Below are 18,396 nucleotides of genomic sequence, written 5' to 3' on the forward strand. Positions count from 1 at the left end.
TTCCCAAGAAATTCAGCCAGTAGATGGCAGAGCCAGGAGGAGGTGACTCCCGGGTCCACACTGTCCTGCTTTCCAGTTTGTAGAAATGAGGAAGTGAGGCTCAGAGAGGTTCAATAGGTGGTAAGTGGACAGATTAAGTGAGGATTGGGACCTAGGTCTGCCTGGCTCCAAAGCTGGGCTATTCTGAACCCTGTGCTCTTGGGAGAAAAGCCTTGTGTATGAGTATCCTGGAGCCAGTCCTCCCAGGATGGAAGTGATGAACCCTATGTTAGGGACTTTTTTTTTTTTAATAAGATTTTATTCATTCATTTGAGAGAAAGAGCAACAAGTGGAGGCAGAGGCAGAGGGAGAAGCAGACCCCCCGCTGAGCAGGGAGCGCAGGGCTCAACGTGGGGCTGGGGTCATGACCCGAGCCAAAGGCAGACTCTTAGCCAACTAAGCCACCCAGGCGCCCTGGGACTTTTAAAGTTATGATGCACCAATCAAATCTAAGGCCGGGGGTCATTACCATCATGGTTGCTATGCCTGGCTTGCCGAGTCTAATTCGGGAGGCTGAAAGACCGGCTTCGCTGTATCCCTGATCCATTTGGTTACCTGAGACGGAAGCCCACTCCAGCTCGTTTAAGCACGAAGTGTAATTCAGGATGAGGAGTCGGGGCTGTCTCACAGATCTCAAGGGCAGGCGAGTCCCACAAGGACCTCGCTCCTGGGACTGGCAAGCCGTCAGGACGGAAGGCTCTCTGGGAGTGCCCGGCTTCCCCCCACCCCGTGCTTCTCTCAGAGCACTGGTTTCCTTCCTTTCTCTCAGATGGGTGTTCTAAGCAGGTCTCCTCTGCGGGGATATGTTACCTCACCCGACTTGGACCTGCACCCAGCTCTCTGGGCTCTCCTCATCATACTTCTAACGTTTGGGAACCTGCCTGGCCCAGCCTGGCCTCTGGAGAGGTTCCCTCTGAGGCAGCTGCCCACCTCTGGCCAGTCAGCTGGACGAAGAAGGGCTGGATGCATTGAACAAAGATGGGCCTCGTTCTCCTCCCCTGCCCACGCTGGGGTCCAACAGACACAGACTAAGCAGGTACCCAAGAAGACACCTACTTCCCTTTGGCCTGTCCCGGGGAGCAGGAGGAGGCCAGCTGGCTCGTTTTTCTGCCTAGTCCTTTCTCACTGCCAAGCATCTTCAGGGGTAAGTTTTCTCTATCAGGGATCCCAGCGCCTCCGGAAACTCCAAAAGATTCCGGGAGAGTCTAGTGAAGTGTGTGTAGCTTGTGTTTTGGGGCTGTTTAAGGCTCCTGAGGACTTGCCTACTTGTTTTTCTTAGTCCCTGAAGGGTGGTTTACAGACCAATCCCGAGGGATTTCCTGTCTTGCCTCCTGAGTCACTGCTCAGAAACATGACAGATAAACCTGCGGCTTTTGACCAGTTACTTCTCCCACTGATTCCATGTGGTCTCTGCGTTTTTCTTTACTGGGTGTGACTCTTTGAACCGTAGACTTCTAGAAGGCCAGGACTGGAAGATCATTGCATCCAAATGCCATCCACCTCTCAAATGAGGAAACTGAGACACAGAAAGGAGAGATGGGTGAATGCAGAGACACCCGAGGGTGGTCCGGGAGGGGACTTCGGGTAGTATGTGGACAAACATGATGCCGTTCTCAGTTGTGCTTAAATAAACCACACTATTGCCCAGACTGTGGCTAAATTCACTGAAGTAAATAATCAAAGACAAATAGGTTTATAATTTATACTGGAGAAGGCAGAGTGATGATAGTAATATGGCATGAGTGAAGTTTAGGAAATGCTTCATTGATGAATAAGTGAGTGAATGAACAGATGAATGAATGAATGAATGGATAGATAATGGGCAACAGTAGAATCTTTGGGTTTTGTTTCCTTTTAGACTCAGAATTACTTCCCAGTTCTTGCCTTTCAAGTCAGAGCATCACCATGGCCTACAAGACACCAGCCCAGCCTCACAGGCACTGAGCCTCTTACTTTGTGAAACAAAAGCTTTTACCACGTTGTTCTCCTTTTTCAGGTCAGCAAATTCCAGCCTCAGGGCAACTGAGTCTACCTTCCAAGGTGGGTGTCTTACGGTCTGGTTGCCCAGCTCCCTTTGGGGACTTGTCCATATTCTTACAGCAGGGAGGGTCTTGAGGAACAAGATGAGGGTCTTTGGCTTTCCCTGGGGATCTCCAAATGCCAGCTCTCTTTCTTGGCAAAACCCTGGGCCTGAGCCAGGACTGAGTAACAGAGGGGAAACCACCCTGGATAGAAGTGGGACAGGCCTGAGTGACCTTGGGCAAGTCCCTGCCCTCCTGCACTGGCCTCAGATGCTTCCTCTGATAAACAGAGTTTAACTCCACCTCTGTTCACCCAATAAACATCTACTGAATTCCTACTTCATTCCTGGCATTTGCTTGGCACACGGGCAGATAAATGGAGGAATTAGACTCAGCACCTGGAATAACCCAGTCAGGTGTGGGGGGTGGGGAGAAGGCACATCCGACATATACTTACAGATACTTTTGGTCCATGCTAGGTGACGTGGACAGTCCTCACCAGATCTGGGATTCCCAGAGTGTGTCAGTCCAGGGAAAGGTATATGTGATTGACTTGGCAAGATCACAGGGCTGCACCCAGGAAGGTGTTGGCTCTTGAAGGTAAGGGCGGCCCTGGCCCAGGTCCAGATAGCAAACCTGGGGAGCATGGGCTTTGGAATCAAGTAGATCCAGCTTTCAATCCCGAGCAGGGCTGGAAGTTTCATTCTCTAGGCCTCAAGTCTCTCCTGTTATCAAAGGAGGACGATGCCCCCAAGCTCCTGGTTCCGCAAGATGACAGAAGTATAATGTCAAGAGGCTGGAGTGTTGTGTGTGGTTCCACCGTCCAGCCAGGGCGGGGAGGAGCTGGACACCTGCCCCTTCTCTGGGACAGGGCACACCCACCCCTTGGCTCGCTTAGCAGGCCTCCCCAGGGGCAAGCTTTTTTGCCAAAGGCCTCCTGCCCCAGGAGGACTTGCCCAGCTCTTTCTGGATCCCATAAATGCTATGGTGGGCTTTCCTCCTCCCAGGCTAGAGTCCTTTCCCCCATGCCTCTCTGCTTTCCTGATCTGACTGTGAACTTGGTATGTGCCTGAGCCAGGGAGGAGACCGGCAGGGCTGGGGCCATGGGTGGAACTCCTCTAGGGAAAGCCTGGCAGGCTGCAGATTCCTTCCTCTCTCCCCATAAGTGCAGGGCAGCACTGGAACTGTCTCCTCTTGCCCCACAACTTGCCGAGGACAGGGTGACATCCTTCCTCCCTTCTCAGAGGCAGGACTGGCTGGCTTCCTAGAAGCAGGCTCCAGGACAGGCCCAGCGTCAGACGCACCCAAGGGCGGCAGGAGGAACCTGCTGGTGGGGGGAGCACAGGGCGGCCTGGAGCCCCAGCGCAGCAGTGGAAGGACAGGTTTGCCCACATTCTTGGCAGGCCCCAGGATTGCAAAGCACTTTCTGTTTTTGTCACCATCTGCCAGTCACTTACTCTGCCAAGGCCACAGTGCATCCGGCTTTTCAGAGCACGAAGCCCCTTCCAACTGCGATTTTCATTCCTCACAGCATCAGAGATGGGTATCACTGGCTGTGTTTTACAGATGAGGAAACTGAGGCCCCCAGAGGAAGAATCACATGTCCACACTCAGATGGGCTGATGGAAAGGAATGAACGTTTCACCGAGGACCTGCTGCAAGCCAGACCTGTTCCATACAAGAACCATGCCTCCATGTTTCCCCCACTTGACAGAGGATCAGACCAAAACCCAAACCGGTGAAGGCACATGCCCGGGGGCCCAGAACTAGTAAGCCCAGAGCCAGGATGTGAGCGTCGATCTCCCGGGTTCTGGGTCCTGCTGCGTTCCTCTCCCCTCTGAGACTCAGAAAGGTTCAAGCTGGGCCAGGGTCACGCCTATAGCAAGTGGCAAAGCTTGCTTGCCACCGGGTCTCACTCCAGAACTCTTGCCTTTCCCGTGAAACTGCATTGCCTCAATAACTTTTTTCGTGAGTAACTGGCTGATACCAAATGACCACAGTGTGACTCGAAGACATACAGACCCAGGACAGAAAGGGGCATGAACGTCATGGCTGTTGTCACTGGTGGTCTTTATGGCGGACATAGCACGGCCAGCATTGACATCGTACGGCTCAGACGAGCGGAAGTCAGACTCGATTTCTTCTACAACTGAGCCCGACTTGATCACAGCTCCCTTCCCTCCAGTTTTATTTCTGGGTGAGCGTTTATTCTCTGCACAACAATACAATGCATGATCCTGCATTTTCTTTTGTTATAAAGGACATTTGGGGGCAATCAGTAAAATCCGAAGTGTGTCGATAGCTTAGAGAGTAGTACCGGATAATGGTGATTCCCTAATTTTAGTAATTGTTCTGTGGGTATGTAGGAGGCTGTCCTTGTTTTTAAGAAATACTGTCGAAGTGGTTAGGGGTAAAGAGGTATCGCTTCTGTAACTTTTAAATAGTTCAGAAAAAACTATACATGCACTGCAGAAAAGCACACGGGTGGGGTAAAGCAAATGTGATAAAATGTTAACATTTGGGGAATTGGGGTGAAGGGTATCTTGGAATTCTTTGCACCATTCTTGCAACTTTTCTATAAATCTGAAATGATGTCAAAAGCAAAACATTTAAATTAAAAAATGTATCCTGTTGGGGGGGATCAAATTGATGAGGAAACAGAAGGCTAGCTGAGGACAAAGCAGAAGCTGACACCCTGCAAACCGCCCCCCCCCATGGGATGTATGCAACAGTCCTCAGGCACTCCTGGCTGCCCTAAAGGACAAAGAAACAGTCCTTACTACCTACAGCCCACTGACAAATCCCTGAAACAGGCATGGTGACATTCCTCTAGGAACTCAGCTGCCTGATGTTAATACTTTGCTAAGGGCCAAAGGCAGTCCTGGCCTGACCCCCTCCCCTCCACCAAGATCCTGTAAGTCTACTGTAACGTATAAAAGTTCCTTTGGAAACCTCCTTTATCTCTAACCCCCCAAGATACGTGTTGGCAGTCATCCCCCAAGCATATGACCCACCGATATACATCTGAAGGGTCTCACGACTAAGGTTTTATTAGACGGTAATAAATGACCCTTTCCCAACAACAGTAGCCCCCTCAAGGTCCTGAAAACCTTGCTTCCAAAATTCATTAGAGACTTACGCTATCCCTGACCCCCTCCCAACCTGAGGGTATATAATGGGCCATTCCTCACAACCCCGGGGCAGCAGCTCTTTCTGCCCACGGGTCCTGTCCCCGTGCCATAATAAACCACCATTTTGCACCAAAGATGCCTCAAGAATTCTCTTGTGGTCGTCGGCTCCGGACTCCACCCCACTGAACCTCACCTATAGTCCCCAACCTCATCAAAATCAGGATCCAAACTCTATTAGAATTGCTCCATGTCTTGGTGGTGTCCAGCCCCCATGCTCCAGGATGACATCTGGTCGCAGAGCCTTCCGTGACACCGGGGCCCTTGGGCTTGGGCTTCTGGGCTTGCTGGCCCTGCTGGCTGCCTTGCCACGTTGGGTCGCTGGTATCAGCTTCACTCCCTATCACTTCTCTGCTGGCATCGCTGGTCCAGCCTGGCTCTGGGCCCTGAGCATGACTCTGCCGTCACGGCCTGTGGTGTCAGGGCTGTGCCCTCTGAGCCCTTCTCATCCTGACCCCAAGCCTTTCACAATCAATGTCTTATCTGTGCTTGGATACACCCCACTGGAAACTTCTGATGCTTACCATGACCCACAAAGGCCTTCGGGGGAGTCAGGCCCTCTGTGAGTCAGTCCCATCAGGAAAACGGAAATCACACAGGCTGTTTTCAGAGAGAAATCTTAATATAAGGAATTGGCTAAACAGTGTTGGACAAGTGGGAAAGCAAACAGTGAGATACTGGAGATGTAGCTGCAGGAAACAGATACCACTCCTCGGATGGGAGGACAGAGGGAGAAGCTGAGATGATTAGAACCTAGAAACTGGAGCCCCGACCCCTGACGAGCGCGCGCCTGGGGCCGGTGCTGAGGCCTCCAACGGGCCACAGTGGGGTTGGTTCTGGGAATGTGTAAACCAGTGGTTACTGGAAGCAGTTGCCACCGCCAGGGTGAAGGGCTGCTGGGAGGTGAGGCTGCCCCAAAGGACGGGCAAGAAGAAAGCCTCCAGTCCTCCGCCCGGAGTCCCGTCCTGTGCTCTCTAGTGCCCCCTATGGACACAGCCTGCCATGGAAACAAATGTCTCTGGACAGAAGAGAGAGGTGGGTTTGGGGTTAAGAGCTCACAGCTTAGGGGCGCCTGGGTAGCGCAGTCGTTAAGCGTCTGCCTTCGGCTCAGGGCGTGATCCCGGCGTTCCCGGATCGAGTCCCACATCAGGCTCCTCCGCTGGGAGCCTGCTTCTTCCTCTCCCACTCCCCCTGCTTGTGTTCCCTCTCTCGCTGACTGTCTCTATCTCTGTCGAATAAATAAATAAAATCTTTAAAAAAAAAAAAAAAGAGCTCACAGCTTAATAATTGGCACCGACTGGGAAGGGGCGGGACGTGGGGTGGAGCTGGGCAGAGTGAACGTGAGGTCTTCTCCCTAAAGAACCCTCGCTGCCTTTGCACGAGCACGGCTTCCATGTGGGCCTGGGGCCCTCTGTGAGGCCATGTCCTCTCCTGCACCAGGGGAAGCCTCTTGGCTCTGGGCTCTTCTCTCTGCTTCCACTGGATGTTCAGCGGGGCAGAAGATTCGAGAGGCTGACTCCAGGCTCGAATCCCCTGCTCTTGCTCTCCTGCCTCTCAGTTTCTCAGCCCAGATAGGAAGAGCTCCCTGTCTGACTCGAGAAACTGCCTGCTTTCTGACTTCAGCAAAACTTTTATTCTCTGGGTTGTCCGAGTTTTATTGAAAGTTTTCTATGAACGTTTATTTCAAGAGAAGAGTCTAGAATCCTGGAAAAAAAATTTTCCCTCTCCTATGTATGTTGACTCTTGCAATTGAATGCCTGGCTCTTCAAAGCAATTCTGCTTCGGACTCTTTCAAGAGTCCAATTTGACATTCAGCGGCCAACAATGACTTCTTTCTCCAAGGCTGTTCTCCGCCGCCCCCTCAGACAATGAGTGAAGGGCCGTTAAACAGCAAGAAACATTTGGGTGAAGGAAAAAAAACACCTCAATTTAAAAATTCCCAATATTATCCTCCAATAACACAGACTGAGCACCAACTATGTGCTTGGCCCACGCTGAGCGCTGCAGCCGGCCTCCCGCTAGTCCTCTCAACAGCCCTGGGAGCAAAGTACAAAGGTTTCTCTGACCGCAGAGCTGGAGCCTTCCCCTCAGTGTGCTACACCGCCCTTTGGGGCCAGTGCCACCCTCTCACCTTATGGAAAACGGTGACTGGGTGGAGGGGGTGCTGAGCAGACCAGGAATGAACACAGGTTCTGGAACAGTCTAGCCTTGGGCAAGTCACATAACCTCTCTTCATATAAAGTGGGGATGTTGTCAGGATTTAAGGTAATGCATGGGAAGTTTTGGGCCCAGGGCTTACAAAACACCAAGTATTTGTTGAATGGTAATAGCATTACGACTGCTACTAATAAAAACAATAATAAACAGTGTTTCCTGACACAGGGCTGAGCACTTTACATGTGGTAATTATTTCAATGCCCGCCATCTCCCTCCATTCATGCTGGCAGACGCTCCCTCCTTCCCACCCAGCCCCACTGGGAAACCTCACAGTTTCCGTGCTGTTCGTATCACAGCTCTGAGGGCGAATGAGGCCAGCCACAGGAGGACACCAACCATTGCGCTGGCCTGTGCATCTGTTGGGATGGTTGGAAACATCGACGAAGCCCATGGTGTTTCGTTAGTGGTTTTTCTTTCATTCAGCTCCCAGTCTTCATGAGGGGGAACACTTTTGTTGTGTCATTGAGCAATTGGAAGGCTTTGCGATTTTGTTATTCTTTATACTAGTATTTTAGATTTACCCAAGAGTTACAGAAATGGTATAGAGTTCACCAGCTTCCCTTAACGTGACATCATGTTTCATAACCACGGCTAGTTCATCAAAACTGAGAAATTCACATTGGACAACACTATTTTATTGGACAACACAGCTTTTATTCGGATTTCACCAGTTTTCCCACTCATGTCCCTTCTCGGTTCCAGGATCCCATCGAGGGTCCCACACTGCATTTGGTCATCATGTCTCCTTAGGCTCTTTCAGTTGGTGACTGTTTCTCAGTCTTTCCTTGCTTGTTTTTTTATGACGTTGGCTTTTGAAGAGCACGGGTCAGGTCTGCCGTGGGATGTCCCAGAGGCTTTGTTCCAGGTTTCTCATGATTAGACGGGGGTTGTGGACTGGAAGGGGAAGAATATCATGGAGGTGTGGTGGCCTTCTCCTTGTGTGCTATCTGGGGCTCTATGATAGCAAGGTGTCTTATTACCGGTGATGTTAACCTTAATCACTTGGCTAGTGTCACGTCTGCCAGGTTTCTCCCCTGTAAAATTGCTATTTCTTTTTCTTTTCCATACTTACTTTAGAAGTGAGTCATTAAGTCCGGTCCTGGGGGGAGAGAATTTAGCTCTGCTTCCCAGAAGGAGAAGGATCAAAGCATCTGTGGAAATCTTTTAAAGCCACTGAGGTAATTAATATTTTGAAGCAGATACTTTGAGGCTAAGCAGATATTTCATTTCTCCTTAAACTTGCCCTTACTATTGTGCACCCGTGACCTTGCCTGCAGCAGTTAGTAACACGCTATAGGAGAATACAAAATAGTGTGGCATCCATTGTGTGTGAAAACTTACAATGTTGGTAAGCTGTTTGAAATCAGTTTTTATATTGTATGAACCACAAGAAAATCTACACGGTCTAGCTGGATTTAAAACATATTGTATTCAGGGCTGACTCAGAGCTGGGACCCACCACTGAGGGCACATTGGTTTGGGATTATTGAAATACTTCTGCCCTCGTTGGTAAATAATGACTGCCTCCACCCTACTCCACGTCCCGCCCTCCCCCAGCCTTTGGAAATTTCTTCTCATGTCTCTGCAGTTAAAAAAAAAAAAGAAAGAAAGAAAGAAAGAAAGAGAAAAAAAGCCAAACCAACTCTCCAGACATCTCAGTTACGAGCACGTATGGAAGTTTGTTACCATCTCGCTGCAAGGGGAAAAGTCTCCGGCAGGCGATTCACAGATTCACCCTTGGGAGAGACATTTCATGGGAAAAGAGAAGGACTAGCATAATTTTTGTTAGATTAGCAAGAAAAAAGAGAATAGTGTCTGATAGTAAGGAGGGAGCATGGGTTTTGGCAATGGGTTTCGGGAGGGTTTTGCAGATTTGACACCATTCAGCACCCAAAGCCCTCATTTTTGCCACAGGCCTGGAGCCGTCCTCATCCTTCATCCATAGCTCGGGGCTAGGGACCTTCCACTCCGTGCTGGGCTGGCTATGAAATACTTAGAAGGGAACGCAAGTTTTGCATATATGCACAAGCCGTGTTAGATAATCAGCCTGAAGTTCACTTCAGGTACAGTTTGATACGACTTCAAAGAAACAAACCTCACTTTTCATAAATTAAGAGTGTTTTGAGGCTTTGAGATAATGGTGGGGAAGTTTTTAGCACCGTGCCTGGAAAATAATTTGATAAATGGGAAGGCTATTCCTAACAACGATAAACATTTATTGACCAGCTACTACGTCAGGCACAGGGCTCAACACTACCTGTATTATTTATTTCAATCACCATAAGTCTATGAGTTAGGTGCTTTTAGGATCACCCCCACTTCACAGATGATGAAATCCAGTCTCGGAGAATTCAAGTGACACATCTTGCGTTCACACAGCACGTTGATGGAGCCAATTCCAGCCCAGGCAGCCTGACATCAACGCCTCTATGATAAACACACAGCACGCGGATGCTCGCTAATCCCTGGCAGTCACTTGAAAGCCTTCCAGAATTCTATAGCCCTCAGGTTGGGAACTCCTGCTACAGGCCATACAGAGAACTTTGGCTTCTTATGAAATATTTCTGACATCAGCGGGCTTTGGTACTTATTTTTATAACTTTATAGCAAGAGGAAGACAGTTTAAAAACGCACAGAGATTCATGCAGTTACCCAGAAACAAACATGAAATAAGATACTTGGCTGGCAGAGTGTAATTGTCCAGAAATAGTCATTGGGCAATACTTCCCCCCAAAACATGGTCTTGGGGTGTCCATCGGAGAATGACTGTCCAGTCATCCATTTCTTAGATCTCACGAAACTTCCCAAAAGTCTGAAGGTAACAAACCATGTGCAAAAAATCCCCCCAAAAACCACCACCACCATCACCACCATCCACAACAAAAACAACAACAAACACAGGGCTTCTCCTTTTTTTTTTTTTTTTAAGATTTTATTTATTTATTTGACAAAGAGAGAGCACAAGCAGGGGGAGGGGCAGCCATCCCAGGACCCTGAGCTGAAAGCATACACTTAACCGACTGAGCCACCCAGGCGCCCCAAAGCCTTGGGTATTTATTCTTGAATGACCCAAAGTGGTCAGAGTGGCAGGAGAGGAAAGGCGCTGCCCATAAAAGGTGATCCTGGACTTGCTGCTAATCCGACAGCAGGTGCTCAAGACAGTTTAAATTCAATTTGGATAGAAAATGGTAACACCCTGCTAGTTCTTTCCCAGTTACAGAAGTATAACAATGACCTCCTGCCACATCCCCCTCCAGGGGAGGACGACTGCTGGAAGGGGGGCTTGGCAAGACTCAGCACCCCTGGTCACCAGCTTCATCTCGCCCCCATCACCCATCCGTGCTTAATTCACGGGAACCCACAAAGCCCCTTTGTGTGTGGCCAGCGGGAGCCTGGGCAGTTGGAAGGGCCTGGGCTGGCACTGTCCTCGGAGTTAGCAGAGAGGTACCGCGACTGATGAGGCTGAAGCCAGGTAAAACAGGTCTAGGAGGAAAAACAACCTGCCACCAAAAAGCTCCGGTCTTATGGAAGAAGAGTATCACGTTTGACGATCACTCAGGCAACACAACGGGACTTCCATTATTCATTGTGTTTCAAGACAAAAGATCTTTCTGTTCTGCTTCGTACTGAACCATTTTTAAATTACCTGGAGATGGAAAGCAGTTTTGAGAGCCCTAGGAACAGCCTCTGTTGGCAGCTTGCACCCACCCGTAATGAGGGCCTAGCTCGTTAGCCGAGACCCCCAAAGCGAATCCAAGTACTTCATAAAGGCCTAGCGAGTAAAGCCGATTTTACCGAAGATCTCATCAGAATACGGATGACAGGATGATGCTGTGTACCCCAGAGCCAAGCTTACACAAATGAGGGTCAGACTCCTCCATTCTCTCTTCCCACCCCGGAAATCTCCTTCTTGCCTGCTGGCTTCCCGGCTCCTGTTGCCCGCTCGCCCCTGCCTGCACCCAGCTCCCTGGTCCTCGTCTTCCCACCGCCCCCCTCTCCGGGGCAGAGCCCTGTGGAGCGGCCTGGCCCTTCCACTGTGCCGACATCACCCCTCCCAGCACACAGAAGCCCCTCTTTCGGGGCTTGAGCGTCTGCTGTCCTTGGTTTTGGCTGTGGGGGTTGTAGAGAAATAATTTCCCCCTCTCGTGGAGATTTTTTTCTATTCCCTTTGACATCAGTAAACACAAATGCTATTTTTCCCTTCCCCAAATCCTCAAATGTGAACCCAAGAATTCCAAGGCAGAAGTCAACGGTGAGAGAGGCCAGCCTGGAGAATTAAGCAACAATCCGCTTCTGTGGGGCCGGCCCCCGGCTTTGGTCTGGTGGCCTGGCTTCAGCCTGGGGTTGGGCCTCATTCAGCTGTGTCCCAGAACTACCACCCGGTCAGGTATCAACAAATGTTTGCTGGACAAATGCTCTCGGGCAGGCCGCCTCACTTCTGGGCGTCGGTTTTGTCATTTGGAAAAGGAGGGCACTAATCCCTTTCCTGTCGCCTTCTCAAGGTGGTGGTGAGAGCAGACAGGAATTAAAGCGGGATGTGTCAGCATGGGTGAATCAAGCCTCACGTCCTTCTGTCCCCTTTTTGGCTTTCTCAGGAGGGCCCCATCCTCTGGTGAGGCAGAATTGGAAACCACCTGGACAAGTAGAGGTCTGGGTAAGGTCACCTTGGCCACCTTCAGCTTGCCCTCCCAGCACCTTCCGTACACCTGCTGGCCTTTGCCACAGACCTCCCCCTTCTTCCTGTCGCCTCGTCCACCCCCTCGTGTCACACCCCAAGTCTGAGCCAAGTCTACTCTCCAGGGCTGGATTTGGGTCCCCTGACAGTGGAACAGGCTGTTGTCCCCCTCCCTGGAAGTGGCAGCTGGGAGGGGCAAATTTTGGACTGGGGAGGAGCTGCATTAGTTGGCCTTGGAGTCTGAAGATGTGCGTTTCGCTCCAGGTTTGCACACGCTCTAGCTGCACATCAGAAAGTTTGTTCACGACTCCGAGCCTCAGTTTCTTCCTCTGTAAAATGGGGATGGCGACCGGATCTAGCTCAGGAGGCTGCCATGGGGATTCCGGGAGCTCAGCGCTTACAGCAGAAGCTCTGCAGGGTGGAAGCTGTGGCCTTTCCTTCCAATCCCGTGAATTTCAGTCTGAAATAAACGGCCGGTGTAAAAGAGAAGGGATGCTTAGGAGGGATGGGACGCGTGCCGGTGGCACAAGGAGAGAAGACGACAGGGCCAGAGAGGTGGGTCGTCTGCTGCTGCCTTTCCCTGAGGCAGCGAGCCTTCAGCAGGGCAGGGCCGTGTGGACCCCGCTCTGCCACTCAGCCGCGGCTCCCACCCTCCCTGCCGAGTCCTCCACTGACCACCCGCCCAGCATCCGCTCGCCGGCAAACACCCTGCAGTTTTCAAAGCACTTTGAACACACTGTCTCCTTGGATCCACCCAGTAATGCCTACCTGTGATGAGGGTATCATGAGTCCCATCTTTCAGATTAGGAAACTGAGGCTGGGAGAGATCCCAGAGCTGGGACTTAGGCTCTGGGCCTTCAGCTTCATGAAGTCCAGTTGCGGCCTGGGAAAGTCACGGTCTCTGAGCCTAAGGGCTCCCCCTGCAGGTGAAGATGGGCCTGGGTGTTTTCTGGAAGTCCCCCCCCCCCCCCTTTTTTTTTTTTTTTTTTGAAGCTGCTGGAAGACAAGGGTGTGGCTAGTCTGGGGCCAGAACAATGCTCCAGGCTGGCGCAGCCCAGAACTCGCCGTTCCCACCCTGCTGCCCAGGTCCCCTCGCCAGCATGCCTGGCTACTCCCCAGGCAGCAGGGCAAACAAGCCTCCATTGATTCTGGGTCGTGTCTAGAAGAATGCCCCTTTGTTGAGCACTTCCCCCTCCTCCTCTGCGTCCTTGCCCGCAGGAGAGGCATTCAGGTAAGAAGCAGCCCGGCCACTGCTCCTCCTGCAGGGACCCCAGAGGGAAGTAAGGGACAGAATACCACCCCAGCCCCCCCAGGGGGTCTCCAGGTCCTGCCATCTCTCTTCTCCCCTCTCTGTCATTTCCGGGGCTCTCTCCACCCTTCCCCCCTGTCATGAGTCTGCGCTGCTGGGGGTGGGAGTGAGGGTAGGGGTGGGGGGGTGGGGGTCCAGTCCCAGATCTCCCAGGGCTCAAATCCTCCCTACCTTTCAAGGGCCTGCTCGGATGCCTGCTGCTCTGTGAATCTCTGCTAGAATGGAAGCTTGTTGGGAGGAGGAAGCATGGCTTGTTCCTATCCGTACCCCTGTGCCTAACCCGGAGCTGGGTCCAGAAGAGACACATCAGAGTCTTAAGGAACACACGAACTGATTTCTGTCGGTGGCACCAGCCGCCTCCCGTTCACCCAGACCAGAAACCTGACCAGCCCAACACCTGGTTGGTCACAAGCTCTCCTGATGTTCCTTGAAGAGTCACCCTGACTTCTTAGCGTGGGCATCAAAGCCCTCCCCAGGTTGGCATCAACCTACCCACCTGTGTCCTGCCGCCCACCCCCCCCGCTGCCCCGTCCTTGTGCTTGCCTGGACCTCCACTGGTCGTCCATCCCCCGACCTCAGCACAATTTCCTGAACCCATCCTGCACGCAGCAGTGGCTGTAAGGGCTGAGGGGTGCTCCAGGGAACAGGAGGACTGAGTCCTCTCCCTCGAAACTCCTACAGTCTCTTTGGGGAGGACAGACAGTGAATATGTATGCCAATATTCCGCATGGGAGAGTGAGATCCGTGCTCTGAGGAAGAGCACGCTGGGTCAGGGGATGGGGAGTGAGGACAGAGCGTGTGCAGCCAGGAGGCCGCCTCTGGGGTGGGGACAGAGGAATGGTGGCCACAGGGAAGAGTTTAAATCTTCCTCAGAGTGCCATGGGGAGCTGCTGTTCTGCCACCAGGTCCTGTCCATTCCTACCTCCGGGCTTTGTCCCACTGGTCTTCTGCCTGACATGCTCTCCCCAAGCGTCCCCATCTGCCTCGGTCCTGCTTGGATTCCAGGACCCAGTGCCAGTCTCACCATCATTCGAAGCCTTCCTTATTTCCTCCAGAGTGCAATCATTTCTCCTTCCAAAATCCTAGGATGGTACTCTGGTCTTGGAGCTTAATTACCTAGACTTGTCAAGTTCAGATTCTCTAACATGTGGGTGACTCATCCAATTCTTGCCACCTCCCTATCACCGTGAGGTTCCTACAATGCCCAAGTTTTACAGATGGGTAAAATGAGGCTCAGAGATGTTCAGCAACTTATCTGTGGCCTCACATTTAAGGAGGGGGGCAGGATTTGAAGGGACAGCATCTGACCCCACAGTTAGCTGCATTCTTACAGCCGCTTCTCCCCTGAGGTCACTTGGTTAGGTATTGGGGCCCTCCAGGCTTGCCCCTGAGCTCCTTCCCCAGCTTCTCTGCCACAGGGACCCTGTCCTCCCGGGTACCACTGGGGTGCCCTTCTCTGCATTCCTTGCTGGGGTGAGGTGCCACTTGCAAAGTAATCAGCACACCCACAGGTGACCGCCTGGGATGGGGGCATCCGAGGAGGGGCCCGCCACTGCTTCTCTCTCCTCTCCTTCATTGGGTTTCTGCCATGAGAGTCAGGAAGAGACCTCACTCTAACTAACACCCTCACCCCAGGGCCACTCAGTCATCCGGAGAGCCAGGGCCCAAGGCTTTGGAGAAGTTGCCATATCCTAGGGTTTATATTATTGGAAAGACAGCTGTTTCTCCCGGGTGTGAGGCATGACGGTGTGGGAAAAGCCATGAAGTCCCTCGTTATAGTAACACCTCACTGGCACTAACCAATCTTAAACTTTTCCTGTTTTGGTTAAATTCAAGACGTCAAGGGGGATCAAAAGTAACAAGAGCTACTTTCTCAAGGCCATGCAGAATGCAGGGAGCCCGCTGGGTCCCTTACACAGACTGTCCCACTGAACCCTTCTAACAACCCCAGCAGGCGTGATTCTTGTTCCCATCTCACCGATTGAGAAGCTGAGACTCAAAGAAGTCAAGCCACTTGCCTGAGGTCATAGAGCTGCGAAATGCTGAAATGCCACCCCGGCTCCACCCCTGGTCTGAGCTCCTCAGAGTCTTTGTTCTCAACCGCGGTAGCCCGCCCCGCCACAGGTGTTTGGGAGACCCGTCACAGGTGACAGCCGGGGTGCGGGCAGGTGTAGTTACTGGGGCTCGTAATTACTGCAACCAGGGATGCTCAGAACACTGTGAGAAGCCTGGTCTTGGTGTCAGGCAGATCCCACTCCGCCTCCTGCCGGCTGTGTGTCCTTGCTCATGCTGTTACCTTCTCTGTGTCTTCCTTTCCTCCCCTGCGAAATGGGAGGACGCTGAGTCGTCCGTCTCTGTCTGCTATGGGAAGGAAGCACGATGAGGCTGTGAACATGTGTTGAGGCACGAAGCACCATGCCCTGTGTATTATGACACACTCCCCAGACTTCCAGGATGAGTGAACAGGGGGAGAGGCCGGAGCAGCCCTGGGGGGAGGGGAGAGGAAAGTGCCGGATCGGGCCTTCTCTGTGTAGAGAGACGCAGGTGAATGTCTTGCCCATCCAGCCTTGCACTAGCGGAACCCGCTAACTAGGTCACCTTGCAGTAGGAAAGAGCTATTCTGGGAGCTTCCTGCCGCCTCCCAGAGCAGGAGCTGCAGAGCTGGGCTATTTCAGGGCGGCACAGAAAGCTCATGCAGCAGCTCTGTCTTGGATCCCGTCCCTGCCTTTGTGCCATGGGCCTTGTGAGGCCAGGGCGGCCTGGTGGACACTGTGCTGGCGCCCTCTGCACGGCTGCTCTGGGGTAAGCAGTGGCCACACGGGACCATGGAAACCTTCCCCAGCCCATGGAAACCACCATCCCAGGCGAGGCCGGTGGGTGAGGACAGCAGGATGCCAGGCTCGCATGCCAGCTCTGCCTGGCTGCGACACTCGGCTCTTTGGCTGTGACACCAGGCAATTTGCTTTACCAGCCTGGGCCTGGATTTCCCCACCTGTCAAGTAGGGGTAATGGTGCCCATGTCCTAGGATTGTTTTGAGGGTGAAATGAAATAATGGCATAAGGCACCACGCACAGGGGCTGGCCAGAGGCAGGGCTTGAGAGACAGTTACAGCTCCTAACTGGACTTCTGGGGCAATCTGTGCTTCAATGGCAAACGTGGGAAGGATGGTGGATGGCTCAGCAGGTCTGAAAAGAAGGCTGCGAGTTGTGGGAAGGGGTGGGGGTCAGGTGAAGGGAGAGACTCTGCTGCAGAAGCTGGGCTTTGGGGGCCTCTGGCTCTGGCCCCATGTGCACAGGAGAGAGAAGAATCCTTTCGGAAGGAACTCGGGGTTTTGAGGCCGATGACTGACCATGTGAGAGTCGCTCAGCTCTGTGTAGTGTGTCTGTGCTCATCGGCAAAATGGGGGTGGAGACATGGATGTCCTAGGTTCTGGCGAGGAACGGATGAGGTCATCACCGCAAAGCCGTTAGCACCGCGTGTGGCACCTTGGAAGCACTCAAGAAATGCCCTGAGTTACTGTTCTCTCACTTGACAGCCGCAGCAACCCGCAGCAGAGAGTGTTGATGTCCCCATTTCATAGATGAGGAGATGAAGGCACAGAGAGGTTAGGTGGTTTCCCTGAGGTCTCCCAGGAAGCGGTGTTGCCGAGATTTGAATCCAGTCTAACTCTGGGATTTGTGCTTTTTTGCCACCTTGCCTGGCAGATGGCAAGTATGAGATAAAGTCTATACAGGCAATGTGGATATAGACACAGGACCAGTGGCCAGCATGGCTCAGGGGTCAGCAATGCACCTGTTGCTATTACAATTATTAACGTCATGGTGACCATTGTTCAGAAGCGAACTGGAAATTATAAAGCTTGAGAGTGGCCAGTGAGGGTCGAGGGTGTCCTAAGATATTAGAAAAGGCAACAAGAAATCTGTCAAAAATAAGGGGCAAAAAACGAAAGTCATAAGCAACTTCCTTGCAGCATTATCAGTAATGACAGAAAATAGAAAAAGAATGTATGTATCATTTAGTAAATGAGTGATTTAGTGAATTACGGTTGATCACTTTAAAATGATTAACTAAATGTATCATTTAGTAAATGAGTGATTTAGTGAATTATGGTTGATCACTTTAAAATGACGATTATCTGACTTAACATGGGCAATGTTTGTGATGCAGTTACTGTTGAAGGGGAAAGGCTGGGTATAAAATTCTGTTTCTGCTCAAGTTTACCTCTATTAAAACCATCACCTGCGTGTAGAGAAGAGTTGAGAGGGAACATGCAAACAGTTGATATGTTAGATGCTGGAATCGAGGGTTTCTTATCTTTTGCAATGGATTTAATGATTCAACCGTAATTTACTGAGCACTTACTAAATGTCAGCTGCTGTGTTAAGCATGGCTATGCGGATGATATTAGGTTTATATTAGCAGGAAGACTCAAAGAGAAAAGAGGTTTTATTGCCTTTCAGAATATTCTGGGGGCAAGCAGTTGAAAGCTGATATGACCCCCCATCTTTTCGGCTCTCTCTGTCTGAGAACACTGCCATTCCTAGGAAGTTGTCCCTTTCTAGGTGGTCCCATAGGACACACCACCCCGTTCACCTGCCAGCCAGCAGGATGAGGACGGGAAGAAGAGGGCAGGAAAGGTATGACTGGCAGTTGCTTACACCACCTCCATCCTTATGCATCAGTCAAAACTTTGTCACGTGGCCACTCTAAGCTGCAGAGTAGACTGGACATGGCATTACTTTGGAAGGCCATGAGCCTAGCTAAAAATTCAAGCTAATGTAGAAACAGGGAGGATGGCAAGGGAGGACCTCTGTTGCAGCATGCCAAGCTAAGTAAGTTGAGGCCGTGTTCTTGAAGAGCTCACTGTCCAGTGAAAGGGAGACACATGTCAAGAAATGATGGAAAGACAGAGAAGTGCTGGGATTCAGTTATAGGATTCCTGGGGA

General features: G+C 51.6%; 1 long non-coding RNA gene across 2 annotated transcripts; it reads left to right on the forward strand.

The window, feature by feature from the left end:
* Window positions 1-799: 799 nt before the first annotated feature.
* On the forward strand, window positions 800-4,740 carry LOC117796292. Of its 2 annotated transcripts, none has more exons than XR_004620682.1 (4): window positions 800-1,183; window positions 2,036-2,079; window positions 2,540-2,660; window positions 3,510-4,740. It is a non-coding gene; the product is annotated as an uncharacterized LOC117796292 (long non-coding RNA). The 2 variants fall into 2 exon arrangements; XR_004620679.1 differs by having other exon boundaries at window positions 3,627-4,740.
* Window positions 4,741-18,396: the final 13,656 nt, after the last annotated feature.

The sequence above is a fragment of the Ailuropoda melanoleuca genome, chromosome 2 (genome assembly GCF_002007445.2).
Source record: "Ailuropoda melanoleuca isolate Jingjing chromosome 2, ASM200744v2, whole genome shotgun sequence".
Lineage (NCBI taxonomy): Eukaryota > Metazoa > Chordata > Mammalia > Carnivora > Ursidae > Ailuropoda > Ailuropoda melanoleuca.